The sequence below is a fragment of the Esox lucius genome, chromosome 10 (assembly GCF_011004845.1).
Source record: "Esox lucius isolate fEsoLuc1 chromosome 10, fEsoLuc1.pri, whole genome shotgun sequence".
Lineage (NCBI taxonomy): Eukaryota > Metazoa > Chordata > Actinopteri > Esociformes > Esocidae > Esox > Esox lucius.
Genome location: NC_047578.1, coordinates 14,620,490 through 14,640,107, shown reverse-complemented (window position 1 = coordinate 14,640,107; position 19,618 = coordinate 14,620,490).

Genomic DNA, 19,618 nt, shown 5'->3' with positions numbered 1-19,618 from the left:
ACAGATGATAGGTGAGTTTGTCCATGGAGATTTCATGGCTATGTGCTGGATTTTATGCACCTGTGAGCAATGGGTGTGAACACCTGACCTCAATAATTAGAAGTGGAGTCCACATACTTTTGGCAATATAGTGTATGTAATAGGCACAAGAGGGTTTGGTATATGTTCAAGTTCATTTATTTATATAGCACATTTAAACAGCCGCATATCTGGCTGTGGAATATACTCTCAGAAGCATGCTTTGTTCTCTGAATCAATAACATCCCTGCCTTCAGAGCAGATTTACATTCTATACCTGTTGAAGATAATTAAAAGCCCATTGGGAACCTTTGCTGTGTTTGGTCATATTACCTTAGTGAGAGACAGAAACTCTTAATGGATGGAGCTTTTAACAATAATTAACTATGATTCAACTTGCACTTCACCATATCAATGATGATGTAAAATACCTTTGTCATATGTCTGTAAGTGCACTAGTCAGTCATTGGTTGGCTTAGTTTTAACATATCTAATGACTAGACAAGTGATTAAGCTTATGCAACTAAAACTAAACATTTGAATGCCTCCGATCATGCCGACAAAATTCATGCGTGCGGAATAAACGCAAAAGACAACTCTATTTTATTGACGAATACAAACCAGAACGCTCCGCCAAAACCCCTTTCTGTCTAACCCCTACATATTTTTTTTCTTAATCAAGCTAAAATGTGGTAAAAATGTCTGTCTGTGTCTCATTTAGGGAAAATGAGACACAGACAGACAAACACCCCAGTATATAATTTAGTAAACAGAAATACAGGATGAATTTGAGTCTATCCTGGCACCATCTTAATGAAAGTTTCTGTGGAGGGACACAACAAATAAGCTAAGGCCAGGGCTGGGGCTGAAACTAAAACAGAGTCAGCGTAAGAGGTAGCGGACACAAAGGGTTCGGGCGAGTGCTATGGATGATGGTAGATGCTGTGGGCGATTTAATGGAATGACGTTTAGAGGAGATGGGTGGGTAGGGTTCAAGAGTAGAGATTCTCTGCTCATCGAATGACGCCTACTACAAATCTAATATAGCGCCACCGCTGTAAATACTAAACACCTCCTCATTCTCCTCGCTCTCAACCCCTCTCAGTGTCGTTCCAGAATCATCTAACCTCTGCCTGTGCTGGCTCACTTCACACCGACGCCCGTCAACACTTATGAGGGGTTTACGCTTCTCAGCACATTCAAAACACACATCTGTTCACAGTTTGGGTTCTACTTATGTTATTGCACTTAAACAGCGGGTTAAAGTGGGTGGTTCTTCTAATAAAGAGTGGCGCTGAAGAGTCTTATTACATTGGGATGTGACATCAGCGTAGCATCAACTGTCAAATGCTCAGTGCTTATAGCGTATTTGTCCGGCTCCACACAAGTGTGTTGGTGTGAATTTTCTTAGTTTTTCCTTTCAGTATTTTCTGTTGCATAGCCCATATGCCTAGCCTACAGGTTTGCATATGACCTCATCCGTAGTCATGTCAACCCACTGACTTTCTTTTATTTATTCGGTGTGTGATTTGAGAAATTCAGCTCAGATCTCCTGAGTTTATACAGTTTTATACAAGCATTAAGGCAATTATCTTCAATATAAATAGAATGTAAATACCTTAAATATAGTCTGCTGATTGTCTATGTTACTTAGTAATGAACAAAATACATCAAAAAGAGGAAAACAACTTGTTTAAAGAAATAAACTTGGGTTGTAATATAGCTATCCTTTTAAAGACCAAGTCTTTAAAACAAGTCTGTAAACTTGATGAAATGTTTCTCAGAAAAGCTAAGGGGACTTACATGAGATCTAGGACTTAATAGTGGAAGGTGAAAGGAACTCTGCTTATTCCGTACACTGGAGATAATGTGTCAGGAGAAATTCCATTAATTTCATGTGAAATTTACAGGCTGTAGTTTAAGAACGCAGGAAATAAACAGCTTTTAAATCAGGTTATATTCCTCCTCACTTTCAAGTACAGATGCTAGTGCCTTTTTCATTGTATGAAACACCATATCCCTCAGATAAATGACAACTTCAAAGAGAGCTGCAATGCAGAGATCACTATAGAGGATCTAGACAAGACAGCACAGTGTTTATCTTTAGATAAATCTCCTGGGACGGATGGTCTGACAGCTAATTTCTACAGACATTTCTGGGACTCTCTATGAACTTTTAAATTTAAAGGGAAGCTACTTAGAATATGAGCCTTCTACTCTATATAAAGCTAATCACCCTTAGAGCCAAGCCTGGGAATGATGCCAAGATCTGGATGGTCTGCATCCTCTAACGTTTGTTTTGATTACAGATGTTTGTTCATATTAAAAATGACTGCATTAACATAGAATTCATGCAAATCGTTATTTAGAATATCTATAGTATACACAATAACATACATTTAGTTTTCGATTAGCTTGAAAGTGGATTTAGTGGTTGACAGTGTTTTTTATTACTTGGTATGGTAGAACATCCCTACTGATAAGATATATTTACTACACCATGCCAAACAGTTAAAAGATACTTAAAAGGACAAACCTCTGCCAAAAACATTAAATAGGCTACTATAATTACACCAGGAGTCCTGCCAATCAAATTTCTTTAGAACATTCAGAGTTTTAGTACAGGAAGTGAAATGTGAACGTTAACCAGATATCCCTGATACACAGCAGCATAACACAAGGGATGTCATCGACGTGACTAAAACATATGATTACGTTTCCCTAAACAGACAATGGCAAGCAAAATCCTTTCATTTTTTGGTTGGGAGAATTTCACTCAATTCAACCAATTTCTGTTGAAGTGAGAAAACAAGCTCTGAATAGTGCAGGTAATAATTATACCATCTACATTTGAAGTGTTAGAAAGAGTTAGTTTGAATGCACTGCAGCTGTAATTTCGGCTTACTTTCACAAGGTGGGAGAAAATAAGGGAAATAATTGTTATGGAATGACTGGTGCCTAGTGACCCCATACAACATTACCATTAAATCTGAGGCTAAATGTCTGGGTATTCATTTTTCAAAGATGTTAGTCTAAGTGAAAAGATAAATTCATGTTGTATGCTAGAAGAAGCCAAAACCAGACTAAATACTGTCGGCAAATAGACAATGTCTGGCCTTATTATTTCAATAGTGAAAAAGTGTTATTCTCCAACCAATCCCTCAAGGCCATCAATCAGATATGATTACTATAGGACCAAAATAAGTTGATTCTGGATGGTAAACATGTCAAAAAAGTATTTCTGCAACCATACTTCCAGAAACCATCAAGGCAATATGATATGCTAGAACATTTAAATAAAAAGTACTTATTTTTTACGGCTTATGCAAAGTGACAATTTAAGAAATGCACTCATGCGTTTATTTTGCCTTCATCAAGGTGACAAAATAAAGAGGTGGACAGAAGAATACATCCCAAATCCTGTAGGAAGTGCCTGAATTCATTACCATATGTAACAGATAATGTAAAAAAATAAGAAACATGACATAGTATAGAGGAATACAATATATAAATTAAAAAGAAAAGCATACAGGAACATACAGTCCTCTACACTGTGCCATGATTATTGTGTTTTTTCCGATGTTTCTTCACATATTGACAGGTCCTGTGAGATTTGCAATATGCTCGTGTCCACCCCTTTATTTTGTCACCTTGATGATGGCTGTTCTAGCTGCAATGTGCTGGTGCATTTTCTAATCATTTCTATGCATAAGCTGTAAACAATAAAGGCTTTTTATTATATTTTTCTACCACATGAGAGTGCCTTACTCATCTCTAGACATTTGTATGCAGAGAGGTTTTTGGCATTATTTACCATCCAGGATCAAGTTATTCTTGTTTGAATAGCATTTCGTTCCAAAATCAAAGAGCACCTCATGCATTAACTATACACCAAGTAGCACTCCTCTCCTGTGTCTCTAAACTTTGACCATATTTGGGGAAAAAAAGAACACTATTAAAACTGTAATGGTTAAAGACTATAAGGATGGTGGTTTATAAACCATTGTTTTATATCTTCAAATTTACTGAATAAAATCCTTCTTAATTCATTTGTTGGTACTGTGTTCCCAGGGCTGTTTGTAAATTATTTGGTGGAATACAATTTAGGATAAATCCTCACTACTACATATTCACAACAATTTCCCCCTACAAGTTTTACTTTAATGGAAGCTTTACTGTTATCATGTTTTTACGACACACAGCACTCTTCTACGGAATTGGAGATACTGTGGTTTTTATTATATATCTCTGTACTTAACAGCAACTTGATGAAAGTGGAGATACTGTGCTATTTTAAGACATTGGTTCCTTCCAAAGGTAGTAATTTTGATTGTGTAATTAAAGCACTGTCTTTTTTTAATTATTAAATATTTAGCTATGCATTTGGTATCCAGGGGCAGTCTATGCATAGTACAATTCAGTTGGTGGTACAAAGATGGGGAACCAGTGCCCCAGGGGCTCAGCGGTCTCCAACAGGTTGACTGTGAGCCACCAGTGTCCTCGCAGCCCACTAATGAGCAGCTAGCATAACAATTTGGAAGTACAGGTTTTTCATTTGTTCCATCAAAGTCTCATAAAAAAAAAAACATCTGACACACAAGCTATTAGCAACAAACGTATCAATACAACATTCACTTTAACCCACCCTTATTTAGCCAATGTTGGCTGAATAAAAAAGAAAATCCAGCTTAAGCCCCCAAGTCTGTCTGTATTGTGCAAACGTTTGATCATCAGCTCATAGTAGCTACACCAGATTTGTTTGTGAACAATTCGTGAACTTCACCTAACTAATGTTACTCTTTATCTCTTATGGATCTACACTGAACAAAATTATAAATGCAACACTTTTGCCCCCATTTATCATGAGCTGAACTCAAAGATATAAGACTTTCTCTATGTACACAAAAGGCCTTTTTCTCTCAAATATTGTTCACAAATCTGTCTCAATCTGTTTTAGTGAGCACTTCTCCTTTGCCAAGATAATCCATCCACCTCACAGGTGTGGCATGTCAATATGCTGATTAGACAGCATGATTATTGCACAGGTGTGCCTTAGGCTGGCCACAATAAAAGGCCACTGTAAAATGGGCAGTTCCATCACACAGCATAATGCCACAGATGTCGCAAGTTTTGAGGGAGTGTGCAATTGACATGCTGACTGCAGCAATGTCCACCAGAGCTCTTGCCCGTGAATTGAATGTTAATTTCTCTACCATAAGCCACTACCAAAGGCATTTCTGAGAATTTGGCAGTACATCCAACCGGCCTCACAACTGCAGACAACGTGTAACCACACCAGCCCAGGACCTCTACATCCAGCATCTTCACCTCCAAGATCGTCTGAGACCAGCCACCCGGACAGCTGCTGCAACAATCGGTTTGAATAACCAAAGAATGTCTGCACAAACTGTCAGAAACCGTCTCAGGGAAGCTCATCTGCATGCTCGTCGTCCTCATCGGGGTCTCGACCCTGACTGCAGTTTGTCGACTGAGTGGGCAAATGCTCACATTCGATGGCGTCTGGCACTTTGGAGAGAGTCCTGTGAACGGTAGTCCTGCCTCTGTTGTCCATACTCACACCCATGACCCCATACCCATTCTGACAATTCCTAAGGTGCCTCATGTGTAGCGGGGTGTTGCGCTCTCTCCTCCAGGAGGCGTGCGTAACATCGGCAAAGGAGAAGTGCTGACTAACACAGATTTTGAAAGATTTTGAACAATACTTGAGAGAAATAGGCCTTTTGTGTATATAGAGAAAGTCGTAGATCTTTGAGTTCAGCTCATGATAAATGGGGGCTAAAAACAAAAGTGTTGCGTTTATAATTTAGTTCAGTGTATTAACTCTGGGTCCAACATAGGTAAGTGGATAGATGTTAATAATTGAGTTGGCTAGCTACCTGTACTTGTCAGGCCAAACAAAGTCAGTATTACATGTTAATGAGAAAGGCTAATTAACAGATTTTGTTGATAAATCATGTATGGTTCTCCTAGGATAAATGCAAATGTCACGCTTTTACTTTGGACAATCTGTTCAAGTTTTTTGTGGTTGCAAGGCTGATTGAATGTTTAAGTGGCCTAAAAGCATCATACCTATCATTCTGAGCACATTGTGTGGTGTTTATGTGTGCATGGATCCAAACATAATTTTACAGCCAAAGCGTACACCAAAGTAACAAGTACCATCCAGTCTACCCACTCCTCACTCTCCCAAAAACCTCAAAGCTGCAAAATAAGCTTACCTTCCAGAAGCAAATTTAAATATGATCAACATAAGGAAAAAAGTTTAATTTTAATTTTGTGATTTAAAGATGGACTCAGAACCTCCAATTTGTCCCCCTCTATCTTTCTCTGCATTATTTGTGCACACTCCATTGAATAAAGACTTGAATAAGCTGGTCCAAATGGGTTTCTAGGTAAAGACCACAGCCAGGATGGATGAGTTTGGTCTATAAAAAACAATAATTTCCTGAGTTATGGACTGGATTCTTAGGGAATTAACAGAGGTCTTCAAGGATGTTCTCTGTTATGCAACAAGCTTGATGACCCATTTCATGTCAGGTCCTGTGGCGTGGCAATGCCAAGAGGGCCACAGGTTGTTAAATATGAGTGTAAAGAAATGAAGAAAATATTTTGGAGAGATACATGGACACAGGTTCTTATGAATGTTTATGGTTAAACATTCTATATGTTTTTAATTAAGAATTGTTGCTCAGTGCTTTATCTTTAATTGACGTTAAAGCTTCAACTTTGACAGTCTCAGTACATACAGTTTGTATAAAACATCTGCACACATTTATTAATGTAAAGGCTAAAGTTAACAAAAATCATATCAGACATTTTTAGAGATCTTGTAACCAACATTATTTAAGTTCTAAACAAATATATTATTTCTCAGACATTTCTTTTTAAAATAAAAATCATGAATGCTTAGTTGCATACAGTAAGTGCTCACATTGCATGACTAATGCATTGTGGAATAATAGTTTGCTTGGATTACAGCAGTAAGTCTGTTTGAATAGGTCTCTACCAGCCTTTATCAGCAACCAGGAACTTACTTTACAAGAACATCCTACATCTACAGTAATATTTTAGGTTGTTGAACATCAGTGTGTCTTATCTTTCTGGGTTTCCATTTGATAAGCCATGAAAGAGATTTATGAACAGATTCATTCTACTTTGAAAAGAACCAAATTAAATAATGAAATGACAAATTAAAAGGTTCCTACAACATATTTTATTTAGACATTCTATGAGGGATTAAAAAGAGCCCAGAATCTGTGCCAGCTGCATGTTAAAATTATGCATTTGAGAGATATTGTTATAAGGATGGATGCAATTAAGACTTTGGGTGTGTGTTTAATACTCGCTTTCTAATGTACTGTGTTTCTACTTTGTTTCTTACTGCGTGTCTGTGTTACTAACAGCCAGAGCAGTATTTTAAATGTAGTATTACACCAGAATGCAGGGGATGAGCTACGGGTATTAATGATAATATTTTGCAGTACACCGCTTACTAGAGTGAATGAACACATTTGTATATGTTTGGTATTCCTGCAATAGTTCAATCAATAAACTTGGCACTGATACTGACATGCTATTACCAACTGAGTCACATAGCTATGATACAATTCTATGTGTTTTGTATAACTTTAAACTTTAATTTCAGACTACAGACCAAACCTATAACACAACATGTTCTATGGGCTTGTTCTTGTTAGAATGCAGACAATAGAACAGGAAGTCCTGTATGCATTCAGACCTTGGTGTAGCAATGCAAGTCCTAGAGCAAGAACTTCTTATCTCCAGACACACACAGTGGAATTAGTAAGGACCTCCGTATAAAGATACACAAGATGGAGTCTAATTTAAATCAGATTTTAATCAGTGTAATAATTGTTTTAATACACTAACGATACAGCATTTCAAGCCCATGAATCAATTCTCACTGTTGCGTTTATGCCCAAATCAAGAGGTTCACCTTTTTCTGGTCTTCTAATATTTTTGAAACAAAGAAGTATGTAACTTTATTTGCATCTAAGCAGGGATAGCCAGCTGTAGAAAGGTCAGCGCTTTGGCCCATAATCATAATCATTCTATAAAACTGTAACGTTTTAGACTAACCTTTTTACATTTAGAACAAGAGAGTGTTAAGTATGATGTTGTTTATTAAGACAACATGGAGATCTGTTCGAATTGAGCAACCAAGACTGCTAAACATTTTGTGATTCCCCCCAATAAAATTCAGCCGGTGTCAGATTATGAATTAAATAGGCATTCTAATGTTAATGTTGGGGTGACAGAACTACCACATGGCAGTACTCTGCTTGGGGGGGTGGTCAGATTAAGCCCTGCCTCACTGTTTGCATCTGTGGTCATGGAGCCACCGAATCCAATGGTCATTATCCCCATACCATTCTCACTCACCTAAATCCAGCTGTTCATGCCTTCAACAGTATTTTAACAGCATCTTTAATCACAACGAACAACCTGTAGTACAGGTCAATCTGAACCTCTGATCCGCCCACACTTGGTCCTACTGCAACATGGCATGGCAGCTCAACCCCGGTCCATAAATGAGGGGTGAACTGCCACCAAGGGGGCCCACACAACCTCAGTTTGCGGCCCCTATGTTGGCTGTACTAGCAGACCCAGCTCATCCATAGACAGCTACCAACCTAAAACTCAGCAATCATGCTTCATGCACATAAAAGGGGGCCAGCTTAACCTCAAGAAAGAACGAAAGACAGAAAGAGGTACATTTAAAAATAAAAGAGTAAGTACTTTTATCGGAAAGATAAAAAGAATCTGCAGTATAAAGGCTGATCTACAAGGAACATCATGCACCCCAAACTTGGTTGAGATGATAAGTATTATTTAGCCCTATAACTGGTATATTTGTTCCAAAGCTTCTTCTGCATTGAATAAAACACATTTTTCCATATATCACTACAAGAATTAACCCTGACAATAGCCAAGTTAATCCATCAGAATGGCGCTGCTGTGACTGCACACTTTTGATCCCTTAACCCTCAAATAACCTAACGCTATCCTCTTCAGAGAGACAGTTATATAGGTATTAACATTAGCTACAGTACTAGATATGTCCCTCTCATTCTCTCAAATTTTCCCCCTTACTCTTATATACCCAGAAGCACGAAAATCCATGCAAGGTATTCAAGCACCTAAAACCTTTGTTCTATTACATGGTGGCCACTGTGCAAGCTTGGAAATTATTCAGTGCAAGTGGACATGTTCCTAACAGGGTAGAAGTGGAGTACATGGACTCCAACAGTGTTGCCTTTGGAACTAGCAGGTGCAGGAGAGGATAGAGGGGAGACTAAACAGAGATACTGTACCAGGCTGGGGGCATTAAAGCAAACATTGCTTGTAATATAGACCGCATGTTTTATTCTAACTGCAACAGATTTTTATTGTCCACAGTCACAGTGTGAGCCTTTTAACTGGAGAGAAATTGTAGAAGTCAGGCTACATTTTTGCATTTATTTCTTTCATCGTTTTTTATCCAGTAAGTCAACTGACAACCATTTACAATGATGCCCTGACAAAGTTGACCTTGCCAAGGGCATATAGTTGCAGGACTGGACTACACTCAATACCATATAAATGATGAAAAATGATTTTATTTTTAAAGATATTTCTTTTTGGGCATTTTATGCTTTATTAGACAGGAAAGTGGTGAAAGATTGAGGGTAGGGCTTTTGCTGGGAGAGCTGTAAGTCAGATTTGAACCCACGCTTCTGAATTTCAGCAACTTAAGTCTTAAGGACAGCAACTTAAGACTGCTGAACATCCCCAGGCCAGTAAAAAAACTAATTCAAAACTCAAACTATATAATACCTCAAACACTATATGCCATGGAAATAAATATAATCAAAACATTACCCTACAATAGACAGCATGTATGTTCAGTAGATGCAATGATCAGATTTTCCGAGGTGTGATGATTGTCATGCTGGCCACAGGAAGCGTGTGGTATTAGGAGTGACCTGGGTGAGATTTACCAGAGCACAGGTTACAACTGGAATAGCAGATAGAGACTAGCAGTAAATACGATTCCAGTTCCAATGCCTGGAAGCGGATTCCTCCCACTGTGGGACCTTACAGTCATCTGTAAAGCAATTCCCATACCAGGTCATGTTGCATCCTGTCAGAATCCTCCAGGGGGTGCAGTGCTGGAGGACCAGGGGTGGCGTGATGAACTCCTTTGACAACACCGTTGGTCCTAAACGTCCTCGGCCAGGTGACCGCAGAATAACATAAACACGCTAACCGCTCTGCTGTTGCTCTGTTGATCTGGGCCAGGGTGTGTTAGTCTCCGTCATTTTGCTAACGTAGAGGGAGAGGTTGTTGCCTCGGGAACCACGTTTATGATGCGTTTCTCTCCTCCCTGAAGGCCGACTGTTGGTTGCCAGCCATGGTGTGGTTGGCAAACTGGTGGCAGAGTTTATGTCATTAAAAAAATCACACAGTCATCGGTGAACAGCAATAACCCTAAGTTACTCTAAAACACTCCTAGGGAGCCCAAATGTTAGGTGTCTGTGAGGAGGAGGCGTAGTTGTGAATCCTCAGAGCCTGAGGAGAGCCCTTCAGAAAGCCCAACGGCCAATTGCACAGCAGGGTTTCGGGAACCAGTGACAAATTTGGAGGGAATAATAGTGTTGAAAGCTGAACTGTAGTCAATCAACAGCAGTCTCATTATTAAATTGTTCCTCCATGCGTTTTCTGTAAATGGCATCATTTATTGATCTGTTGTGGAGGTAAGCAAATTCAGATGACCAGTGATCAATACATATTGGTGGCAGCATGTGGGCTATAGCCAGAGCCTTTAGGCAGAATCCAGAACAGCATAAGCAGAATAATACAGAGAATAATATAGAATGTTATAACAATGTTTGATGTGGTTTGATAATGGATGTGTTTTTGTGTAAAAATTAAATGAAATTACTAATATGGAAGACAAGGACAAATAGGGGACTATTATCTGTCAAACAATGAGAAGTTTCAAGGGAGAAGAATGAGAGGTCGCACAGCCATTTCATTTTTTTCTATTTTCCTTTGGAAAATTGAACAACAACTTTAGGCTGCCTATTTACCGTATCTTATTGTCATATAAAACATTAATCCTCAATGTCAGCAAGTGCCTCCGGAGGTCAAGACATCAACATGTCCACCCTCTAGAAGAAACCCTCTCTCTCTCTCGCTGAAAATGAACAGAATTAAGTCAGTGTGGAAGCATCAGATGAAATAGGGGAGTCGGCACTACGGCATGTTGGCAAATCTGATCAATCTCAGTAATGACCAGAGTGTAGGACGCCGGGGCTGAGGGGATGGAGGGATAGCCAACCATAAATGTTAGAGAGAAAGAGAAAAATAGAGAAGGGGATTGAGAGACAAAGAGAGCGATTAAAGAATAGCCAAGCTAAGGATGTCTTCCAAAGAGCACCATAATCTCTACGTACAACAGTGAGTGACGTCTGGGTGGCGCTGAATAGAGAAAAGAGCACAATTTGGGGCACAACCTGAATAGAATTGGTTGGCAGGCATTGGTAGAAGAATTTGAGAAATCTTTTTCCTTTCCAGTAATTCAGTTTCTCACCGTTTTATTTTGTGAATTCCATTTTGCACTTACGGCCTGAATAAATTGCAACAACACCTGGCAGGCTTGGGAGGGTTGAAGACTGAGACATATGTTCTACAAAGCACATCTTCCCAAGTCTTTCTGCTTCATCTCACTTTATAAGGAAGTACTTGCCAGAACCCACGCTTTGAGGAGAATGCATTCACCAATCAACATCTACATACAGGGGCCCAGACCACCACAAGGAGTCACTAGAGTGTGACAAAGCAAGGCAGCTCTTGTCCGACACCAACCCCAGAACAGTGCTGAGACTATATGTACTGCCATGTGAGAATGCCGGCCATTGTCAGTATGCCCGAATATATTTGTGGATGAGAGTTTGAAAACCCCTGCCATACGCTGTCCTGGAAGTATAACACTACTGAGATTGATTGCCTTAACACTAGGCTAAAGTCTTGAGTATGTATAGCAGAAGCATAGCAAGACTTGGAAGTTAATGCTATTATGTTTTGCTATTGCGGTTAACGGGTCCACCCATTTTCACCCAATTCCACGTAACTATACAGGACAGACGCTTTACGAGCTCCTATACAGATTTTTTATACCCAATCAACAAACTGGCATCAATTTCCCTATGTAAATCACCACAGACATTCATGCCAAGGGAACGTAAATACAAACAAAACCAATATTACGTTTTCCCTGCAACCTTGTAGGCTAGCACGTTTTACTTCATAGTAAATCATCCCACAGCTCCTTCTTCATTTCCTGGAATTTATTTCTGACTGTGAACTTTCGCTGCGACGGCATGACAAATGGAGGGGATTGCAGTAAAGGCTTTCATAATGCTATAAGAGCAGCTAGGCGAGAGGAGGCTTTAAAACAATAGAGCATTAGCATACTTGTTCCCCATCCATCAGCTGGCTGTAGCACAGTGTGTGTGTGTGTGAGAGAGCTGTGCAGGCTTCTCACAGTCATACATCACACGTACAGCATCCCCACTGGTGCCCCAGGCCGGTGCAGAGGTTATATACAGGGTTTATATTACACATTGCGTTTCTGGGAGGGTTCTCTTGAGGTCCCCCTGCTTCTATATGTTTGGTAATTCTGGTGTGGTTTTGGGGCTCATTGATATTTTAACTCTTATGGGGGTGGCTCTGATACGTTGCGGGGAGGCAAATGCTTTCTTAGAACCATTGATGATGATTAATGTATGTCTTATGACGCCTGTTCATTTATGTGCAATGCATATGTTAAGAGAGATACTGGTATGGCAAACAAAAAATGTGAACTGCATACATTAATGCATTCAATGGCAAGCAGTGACAATATCATATCAAATACATCTGAATCTTTATTTAATGTGTTAATATCTTATAACTCAAGAACAGCATCTATTTACTGTAGTTCTAAAAGGAATCAGTATTTAAAGAAAAGCATGAAGCTGAAATAATATATTTCATATTGCTCCATCCATTCTTGCACCAAAAACTGGATCAAAGCCAACAGCTGGAGCAGGAAATGGCCAGTAGCCTTTCAGCTACCACAGACATCCTGTACTTCATTCTTCCTGACAAATACGGCCCATTTATGTAACCCTTTTTTAACTATCACGTAGTGTTTGAAGAACCACAGCAAATCTCAAAATATACACACCACCCCTAAAGTTGGTGTGTCATGGCCAGTCACCAATCAAGTCAATCAGTCGGTCAGTAAATGCAGGAGGTTTGCTCAGCAGCGCTTATGTGTATGGTACAAGCCATGGCATGGCTCAACACGCAGTGATGTGTTAGAGGGAGCACAATACACAATGTCAACCTCCTCTGCAACATTCTCCTGGGGCTGAATAAGCAGACAACGCGGTGCCTCCGAGTGAGGTAAGGAAGTTGTCTGAAATATGGTCCCCAAGAGGATGGCTGCAGAGATTGTAATTGCATAATGGAACTGTATGGGATTTGTAGGTAGTCATTTCCCATTAGCTGGTATTGACTGTGGCATTGAGGACAACAGTGTTGGTCAGATGTCCACCTTGTTCACCTTTTGCACAGCCCCCATTGTTGATAACAGTCAAGCACACAGTCTGTTTTTACTTTTCCCTCCCATCCGTCATCCCTGTGTCATGTGACATGTTTACTGCGTGGATAGTGGAGAAACACAGGCTTGTTTGTCACGCCCACCTATGCTGCCCGCTGTTGACCAATCGCCTTTATTATCAGATCACCCTTGCGCGTCTTCCTGCATCTGAATGTTGGCTTCCCATACCTTTTGGAGCCAAGTGTGCCTTATGTCCCTGCGCTGTTAAAAGCTAATGCTGGAAAAGTGTGGCGGTGCATTGTAAAGTTTCTAAGTCTGTCCGTTTGCAACATTACCGTCTACACATGGACCGTCTGTAGACAGTAATGTTCCGACTTGATACTCTGACTTGTAGACAAATCTTTTCTTTACAAAAGACTCCAAACCTGAAACTCGTTTAAGAAACAGACCTGCGAAATATTTAGATACATTTGAAATATTTTAGCGTATTGCAATTATCTCTAACAAGATACTATGTCAAGTCAGGTAATGGTGAATTTCACTCTAAAGCCACTTTACATTGGATTGAAATCCATCAGGAAGGTAGACAGTTCAGGAAAACATCAGGGATGATATGCAAACCATTGTAAGCATTTTTGGGGAGAATCAGTACATTTCCCTCTGCAGATTCATCACTTTCGGTTACTAAATCTCCCACAGCTCGTGTAATGGATAGAAACAGCTGAAAGTTATACCTTTCATTGAAGGTTCATTGTAATTGCTTCAACCATTCAAAATCTAGAACCATAATTGTAATTTCAAGAAGCATCAGAAACATTAAGAACTGCTTTTTTCTGCTAAAAGAATTGCTCAAACACGATTCTATGAACAGCTGGAAAGCTGCTTTTTCAGCTGACTGAGGATAACACATTATTTCAAATTATTGCAGCGAGCTGCCAATCAAGTGACAGAGAGACACATTTTTGTCACGAGACGCCCAATGACTATGCCTGCCTTAGGGAGTTCTTTTTCACTATTCCCATCAATAGGACTGTCACCAGGAAGTTATACATTTCACTAATTGGGGTTGTCACCCATTTAGTGAGCTTCCTCCTGACTCCAGGCTGTCTTCCCTGCAGCTCTGAGGCACAGCAATTGGTCTCCTCAACTGTCTTCCGACAGCTTTTCTGTCAAAAACAGCTTGAAGCACTCTGCCTCAGAGCGAGAGGGCCAGGGGCTTTGCACCACAAACTGTAATTCATCAAAGCCAACAGCAGCAGCGGAAGGAGTCAAATGGCCGGCAGCATTTCAGCTACGACAGACCTCCTGTACTTCATCCAATGTTGGTCTGTCCATCACCTTCAGCATCAGGTGTGATCAAATTCATACCAGAAGTTTGGGTGATGCCAAAATGTGCAAACAATTCCAGAATTTTTTTACACAAGATAACGTACCTTTTCACCAGGGTCTTTTACTAGCCCAAAACAGAAAACAAACAACTCAAACTTAGGATGCTCCTTAGGATGCTGTACCTGAGTCGGCACCTCTCAAGCTTCCGGCTGTCTGGGGTTGTCACCTTCTCTCACAAAGCAAAAAACACAGAGAGGCCTACAGCTCTCCAAAGGTCGTGTTAAATCCCACCTGAAATCTTCCCAATTACTGTCTTCAGTTGTGTGAAATCAGGACCTAACCCTTGTGGGACACCTTCTCTCCTGGTCAACAGGTGTAACCAACAAATGGGAACATGGTGACCATCACATATCCATCCACTCAGTCCACCACACTGACACAGCCCAGTATCTAATAAAACATTGTTAATGATACAGCCCAGTATCTAAAAAAACATTGTTAATGATACAGCCCAATATCTAAAAAAACATTGTTAATGATACAGCCCACTATCAAAAATAATTATTATTAATGATACAGCCCAATATCTAAAAAAACATTGTTAATGATACAGCCCACTATCAAAAATAATTATTATTAATGATATAGCCCAATATCTAAAAACATTCACTTCATGGAGGGTGGTGTAACTGGCTGCAATAACAAGCAATCAATAAATATTGATCAGAACTGGGTTTTGTAATAATTAATTGTTTTATTTACTGTTATTAGTTCTGGCCCATCATCTGACATTATAACAGGCCTGGCCCAAAATCTGACATGTTATTAGTCCTGGCCCCTCATTTGACATTGTAACAGACCTGGCCCATTATCTAATATGCGATTAGTCCTGGCCCATCATCTGACATGTTATTAGTCCTGGCCCATCATCTGAAATCAGACCTGGCCCATTATCTGACATTAAAACAGACCTGGCCCAATGCTATTAGTCCTGTTTTATTATCTGACATTGTAATGTGCCTTGCCCATCATCTGCCGTATTTACAAGCCTTCACCAGTTTGCCATATTAATTAGCTCATCTTCTGCTATGCAAATGGTTCGGGCCAAACTTCTACCAAGTTAATGTTTCTGGCCCATCTTCTGTGATGTAAATAAGCTTGACCAATCATCTATGTAACTGGGCTTGACCTATTGTCTTCTATGTTAACTGGTCTTGCCCATCACCTGCCATCCTAATAGTTCTGACATATCGTCTAGCATTGTAACAAGCCTACTGTAGACTGTGGTGATCCTAAAAAACACCCCCTCAAATGGCACTGCTCCCTGGGAGGGTTAACCAGAGCCATTTAAGGGAGACCTGTAAAAGTAATGCAGGGCAACACACCCGTTTTCTCAGACAGCACAGATCCCATAGTAAAACACACACATAGACACCTACAGTGTTTAGGAAACATTATCACTCATTACCGACAAAGCATTCCTCAGATGTTTATGCACTCTACCACACTAATGTGGACTCTCCTCTGATCTGACGATAATGACATTTGAATTGGGAAATGAACAGTGTTTTGTTCATGCATATCTCACATCTCTGCTGCCCCAACACGCAACATCCAATAAAGTTTTATGACTTTACAATACGTAATATTTCCCTTCATTTGCATAATGATGTCCCCTGCTTATTATAAACCTGCACATCCATCTCACTGAGGCCCATTGAACAAGCAGCCAATCTGTAGAAAATTAGAATGCAAATGGAATGTAATACTGTAGCAAAACCTGTGATGGGCCAATAAAATGAGCATGTGTGTATGTGTATCTATACACTGGGCAGTGTGGTCTGGGTAGGCAAGGTAGGCACTGCCTACCCTGGGGTTTTGAAAGAAATGTAAATGTATGATATTGCGTTCCAAATAAATATTTTTTTCTGTAGTGATTATTGATTTGTCAACAACAATTATACTTTAATTGCTCCAGAAAATGTAATTTAGATTTTGTGGATTTAATTACAATAAATGTGTGCCGAGGTAGGCATGGGGGGGGGGGGGTATTGTTGGTTAGCTTATAACACAATCCCTGTCCAAATCTAATGAGAACCAGCAAATTAACAACAATAATATCAGAATAAGATATGTTAGATATGTTCTCTACATGTATTTACTTAAGCTCTAATGATTTTGCAGTGTGCTCCACCTTACAATATTATTTACATTATTTAAAGTATTATTTAAATAGTAATTATGTTTCATTTATAGATTTTTCCCACGTTGTTATTCCACCATGCAAATCTGCAAAAAAATAATAATTTATTTTATACATATATCGTTTCACCGCAGACATTTATTTTGAAGGCAAATACGAAAACCGGAAGACATTGTTGCTGTCGATTCTCCAATGTTGACTGCTTGACACAAGACCAGTGTTTCTCAACCCAGCTCCTGGGCGCCCCCATGCCCTGCATGTTTTAGATCTCTCCCTGCTCTGTCACACCTGATTAAAAAGATCAGCATTATTAAGTCCTTCATGAGCTACATCAGGTATGTTAGGGCTGGGAGAAATCTAAAACATGCAGGGCAGGAGGTCATCCAGGAGCAATGTTGAGAAACACTGCGCTAGATGATTGTAGTCGTGACAGTTAGCTAGCTTCTCACATTTATTTGACATAAAAGTTTATTTGACATCAATAATATTATTTTGTTGTAACGTTCACACAAAAGACCCAAACTGCATTCCCTTTTTGATAGCTGACTAGAAAATCCCTACAATCTGAAAATGTACATGGCTAATTGTTGGCAAATGGAGTGATGGACATGGATTAATTGTAGGCCTACTTGAAAGCAGACTGAGAGTGGGCAAGAGAGAGAGAAATAAATTGAAACAGATGTAGACAGTACAAAAGAGACTTAAAATGATACACAAACTTCAAATTGTGATCATTTGATACTCAGTTGCATGTTAGAAAAGATTAATCTTGATGCCAGGAAATTGCTAGTCAATTTGTGTCGACAGGGATGTTGCCAGGAATCCTGGGCCTCCTGAGAATATATATGCCTGGGCCCCCTCACATATAGACAAACAGTATATAATTTCCATCATTTGGCCCTGCAATGCCATGGGCCTAGTAAATCATATCCACCTTTCTCCATGTTAGCTACGGCCCTGTGTGTCAAATGTGATTCTGTGAAATAAGTATGCAAAGGAATACTAAACAATTCATTGTTATCCTGATCTGTGTATTCTGCAGATATTTATGTTGTTTGTTAGGTTACTGTTTTTGTGTTTCATGCAAGAATCGGAGTGAGCTCCCCTTTGACTCTGTCCCCTGCCACATTATTTGATTAAAATGATTATGAGATACTGTATATTTTACGGAGCCCAAAACAAGACACGCAAAGACCGCCACTGACTTGGAAGGCAAATAAATGCAAATCAAGACAACATTGACATTACAATCCAACCCTCTGAACCTTGGAGTAGCCTTTGTTTTGTTTTGATTCCCTGGGTTGGTTTCCATGCCAACGTAATTGGAAACTGTTATCAAAAAAGTCAGTATAGACAGAAAACCGGTATGCTCATTTGAACTTTTACTGATAAATGACCTTCAAAAGTTTTACTGCTTGTTTCCAAAAACTTCTCATGCCAAAGGCCGAAAGGGGGGAACCATTGGAGAAATTATTAGATTGGGGGAATATCTCTTTTTAGAATGGACATAAAGTACTTGTAGAAATGTCATGTTATGTTGGCCTTTTCCAGTGGCATTTGATTAAAACATCCCACAAAACAGACTGTGGGTGTTTCATTTTACCTTTAAACTAGCAGCTATGGAATGGGGCCATTATTGCTCTAGTCTTACCTGAGACAATATACAGTACATCAAGATGGAAGTGATATTTGCTAACCAATGCATAGTATGGCAAAGAAAGGTAAGTGAAGCCTAAGTATTGTTCTTTCCCATACTTGGAAGCTTTTTATAATTTTTTGGCCAATTTTAAATTCCTTTAATTCCTGTCCCATTCCCATTTTAATCACCCATCATGAAATGAACCCCAATGGCGGGCAAAAACAATAAGAAAATGTAGATTCTTATCCTATTCTTTTTGCATTGTTACCTCTTCTGGCAGTTCAGCCAATGCTATGGGCATGCACTTTATGCACTTCGATATTACACATAAACAATCGCAGATGGCAATGGTCCAAAAAATCTCGCCACTGATGTTTGTTTGACAAGCCTCCTAATCTGTTTTCGTATAATATTGTTTGTATCTCTTGTCTTGTTTTTATCAGGAACACCTGTTTGGCAGTATAAATGCAGCCTGATCCCGGCACTCTGTTCTCTCCCCACGAGTTTTACTTCATCCATGTGTTTTGCACAGCTTAAAGGGATAGTTTGTCAAAAAATCATATTTATCCAAAAGTTAGTCTGGAATGGACATAGTCATTTTTTCCAACCATCCATTATTCAGCTCTGTCCCCGGCTGTAATTAGCATTCTTAGCATCGTCCAAATTCATTAATGGAAACTATGCGTCCCACTACAGCAAAGCTGATTGCAAGCAGAAAAACGACTCCAAAACACTCCAAACTAATACAAGTGGTGTTGTTTAACTCAAAGAACATGACGATGTTGTATTCCTCGAA